The sequence below is a fragment of the Vigna radiata genome, chromosome 9 (assembly GCF_000741045.1).
Source record: "Vigna radiata var. radiata cultivar VC1973A chromosome 9, Vradiata_ver6, whole genome shotgun sequence".
NCBI classification, from domain to species: Eukaryota; Viridiplantae; Streptophyta; class Magnoliopsida; order Fabales; family Fabaceae; genus Vigna; species Vigna radiata.
Window position 1 is genome coordinate 17,297,895 of NC_028359.1, and position 4,744 is coordinate 17,302,638.

Here is a 4,744-nt window from a genome sequence, read left to right on the forward strand (position 1 = left end):
GTAATGTGCATGGGCAGCCAGCGTTCCAGCCAAATCACGTATTAGATGTGGTGATGGTGTGATACATGTGTTTTTCTTGAGGCAGCTCCATGCTTGCTATTCTCACCCCCTTCCCTTTGTGTAAATGACTTCTTTGTCCTTCTTCTTGGGTTGGATAGTCCATGGTGTCCTAGCCTTATTGGATCCTACAAAACACACATAAACATATTAAAGAAAATCCTTCTAAGACTTAGAGAAAGAAAATCAAGAAAAAGTATTTCTTTACTTCCCTTTCTTAGCCTTAGCTTTAGTTAGTACTCCTTTGAATGGAATGCCCTAAATGGGTTTCCATCATACCCTCCCTCTTAAAAAACGATTTGTCCTCAAATCGGGAAGATATAAAGAAGCACATGGTTTGTCACTTTCCTCCTGGATCAAAAACATATCTACAATAAACATCAAATATATCTCCAATTAGTATCAATCCAAGAAAGAAATTTTTTGTGGAAGTAACTTTAGAATAAGGACTTTGTTGTATGGTTTTAAGGACATTTGAAAGTCCTAATTCCCAAGTCACTTTTCTTTTATCTTGAGTTTCTTGTATTCCTAAGGGTAACAATAACTCAAGATTTAAATTGCCATCTTTTGAAAAAGTTTGCATAGTATATGAAATGGCAATTGGTTTGAAAGAGAAATTAAGATTTGAAGACTCAATAATAATTGGAAAAGAAATAAAGAATTAGAAACCTTCCCTTTTAGGTTCCATGGTTTTTGAAAGAATGGAAGATTTCTCCTTTTCTTTCTTCTCTCTTTCTTGTCTTTCTCTATTCTTTTCTTCTTCTCTTCTCTCTCTTTCTCTTCTCTCTTCTTCTTTTCTTTGCTCTTCTCTCATCTCTTCTTCTCTCTTCTTCTCTTCTCTCTATCTCTCTTTCTTTTTTCTTTTCCTTGATCTCTTTAAGTTTGGCTCCAAATTCTAGTTCTCTTCTAAGAAACCCATGATCATTTAAACTCTCAAGAAATATTTTTCCATCTTCAATGTAATCTCTAATTAATTCTAGGTTTCTTTTAATTCTTGAAGGCACAAACTTTCTTCTCATGCAAGCTTTTAAATCATACCAATCATGAATGGGAGATTTTCTACCTTTCCTAACATAATATTGCCTTTCATCCCACCACTCTCTTGCATGCTCTTCTAACTTGGAGAGATATATGCTAAGGACATAAGATTGACTCCCTCTATAAAACCAAGGATCTATGTTATCAACTTCTTTTTCCCAAGCTAGGTATGTTAATGCTCCTATGTCTTTACCAAAAAATGGAAGATTCGTAGCTTGATTATACATTTCGTCAACATATTCTAACCTAGAAGACCTATATGAACTATAACAAGACATCTTTGCTTTTAAAGTTTTCTTAATCTAAAGGATGAAAAGCTTCACTTTTAGACAAGTCCTAGGTAAGAGAGGTGAGTCATGAAGACTGCTTATATACCAAGTCTTACCTTAGCCATAAATGTCTTAAGCTACTAACTTATTACCCTTTAAAATAAAATCACCTTTAAAATCAAAGGACACAACAATCAAAGACAAGGACAATTAGTAGACTTGCGGACTCTAAGCGGACTCTCATGACCCCTACGCCTAGCGAAACATAAATCAAATTCTAATCCTATGTCTAGCTATGCTAAAATTAAAGCAAGTAAAGTTGCCAAGAATTTGAAAGAGCACCAAGGACTCTTTCAAAGAACATGGACTTTATAAATGGCCCTTTACAAAGTAAAATAAAACTAAAACAGAAAAACACAACAGAACTATTGCAACTCAATCTGATATAAACAATTACACAAGACTCAAAAAGTTGCAACGGTCCTGGTTCCTTCTTCTGGATGCGTCATGTGCAACCTGCTATTTCTGGACAACTTTGAGCTTGTCTAGCAATCTGGATTCAGTTCTGGATCACCACTCCTGCACATACAGTTGATCACCAAGCATGGTTTAGTGTACAAGGCAACCAATTTTCAAGAGAAATACACAACAGTGAGAGTCTTCCCTTTTCTCTAGTGCAGTTAAGGTACTGTTTTTCTAGCAAAATATGAAGTCTGCAGCTGCTGTGACAGCATTTGGATCGGTGCAGCAGAATGAATTTGGTTGGAAGGGTTATCAATGTTGTTGTGATTCCTGCTTTCTCCTTTCAGTTCAAAGAAACCTGCACTATTACACACCACAACCAGCAGATATATTATAGCTAGCACTTATAACTGAAGTTTCAATTCAGCAAAATGATTATATGATCCTAAGTGCAGCAACTAAATTTCCAAAACTGAGTTTTTAATGATGTATCAGTTTTCCAAAATCAATTTTACTCAAGCAGCAAAAGACTTAGTTCATTAGTGTCAATCATCGTGAAATGAGAAAGTAGTTTGTTCTAATTGATCACCATTTAATGAACCAAGCTGGTCAAAAAAATATTGCTGCACCAGAAAACCAGAAAACCCAAATTGTCAAGTGTGATGAAATCTGTTTGAGCAGTTTGGATAAACTGAAATTAGCACCTTCAAATGTTAAAACCAGTTGAAACAGATGTTTTAAAAATATTTTTGATCTTTGGCTTTGCCTTTTCAAAACAACAACTGCAGAGGCATATTAAATAGCACAAACCAAATTCAAGAAAATGGACTTTTCAGCATTGGAAACTAAAACAGAATTTTCCACTCGACCAAGTATTTTAGCTTTGGGTGCAACCTCAAAAATTCACTTTCTGAACTGTTTTAGGGTGTTGGCTCTCCTCTAGCAAGTTTCTTTTAGGTTTTAAACACTCAATCTCTAATTCACTTTGGTGTGGAACTGCTCTCTCAAAATTTGGCTATAGGAGTTACCAACTTTTTTCACACTTTTTCACTCTTTTTCTCACTGCAGAATGGTGTTTCTGGAAACTATTTTCCCTTGCTGTAGAGGCACTTAGATCAAGAGATATACAAGCTTCCACCCCTCAAGATGCTACCACTAGCATGAGCCATCATCCTAACAAAAATTCTACACCAATAATCATCCAAACAGCACCACAAATCAAGAATAAACTGACCAAATAACCAGAATTTGAAGCTGAAACAGATATACTTTGATGGACAAAACCAGAATTCCAAGAATGACAAATCAATGAATTAAAGCTACCAAAACAGGTTGGCACGTCAAAAGGAACTTATGAATGGTTCTAGAACTGATTAATAAAGCAAGAAAACTTAGAAAATTGAACCAGATCTCTCAAACACTGTTTTTAGAATTGTAAAACAAAAGTGTTCGATGAAATGCCTCAATGACTTAGGCAACACTGCAGATTTTCATTTTTTTTTTTGTTCACTAAAAGTCTCTATGTTGAACTGCACAAGTCCTGATTTGCCTTTTAATGGATATAATATTTTTAACAACTTATTTTGTTCATCTTTTCAGACCTTAGCTCTTGCTACAGTTCATCATAATACACAACTTCAAATAGATTTCTCAATTCACAAGTTCTGGTTCAGTTTTCTTAAAAGAATAAGCATATTTTTGGTGGTTTTAGAAGTGAAATTGTACACAAGCTGTTATAGTTCAAATTGAACTATCTCAGCAACTTTGAATCATCAAATTAAACTTGTTTGAACCAATACTTTGCACATAAACAAAGCATTTCGAAAATTCACCTTTCCACTTCTCAAAATGAATCAAAAATGGTGGTTCAACATACTAATTTGCACACAAGTCATTATAATTTGATCTGAAGTTTTGGACTTGTCTCAACTGCCAAACATCACAAAATCTCAGTAGAATGAAAAATGACTTGTAATAGCAAATTATGCAGAATTTTCTTTGCTCCACCACACCACCAAAACTGACTTTTAAAGAACCAGTGGACCAGGCAATGTTAAAAATGACTCTAAGATGTGTAAATACACATGACCAAGCTGGAAAACAGCAACTAGCAGATTCAAATCTCAAACTGGAATTTCCAAGGATTTTTTTGCACGGTGAAAAGCAAGATTTTAAACCAAAACAGTAAGGTGCTTGTGAATTATGGTAACCAAGCTATGCTAATTGCAATTCATTGCTTGTTTTTGGTTTACCATTCTTTTGCAACCTTAAGCAACACCAAACAGTGGTGTAAATTGCTCCAAACAGACCTGACAGAAAAAAATTGTCTAAAACAGATTTTGAAGTTTTAAACAGAATTTGAAAACAGATTCAGTGTGCTAGTGTTTTGGCTCATATCACCAAGGCTAGATTAAGATCTCATTGCCTAATTTTGGTTGATATATGGCACACCTTCATCTGAACTCAAACACATCCAAACACCAAAGCGGAAAACCAGATTTAATGACAAATTAAAACTGCATCAGGATTCTGAGCACATGACTTGACAAATTGAAATTGAAATCTAAAGCTGGAAATGACTCAAACAAGTAAATCACCGATTAAAATGTAATGAACAGGCATGAGCACACTACTAGATGAATGAAACAGTGATATTCATAAAAAAAAAAATGACCAAAGAAATTAATGAAACAGTAACACGAAACAGAATGCAAAACAGTACTGGTAACAGTGCTGGAACGCGACAGAGTGCAAAACAGAAAACAGAATTGGAATAAGACACTTAGCTCAAGCTGGAATTCGACCACAGCTCCTGATACCACATGATGGAAGAAGGATTTGGCTGATTCTGGAGGTGGAAGTAATCAACCAGTTCTTCTTCTCTGAACGGTTATACGTGACTCAAAATGATGATGTAA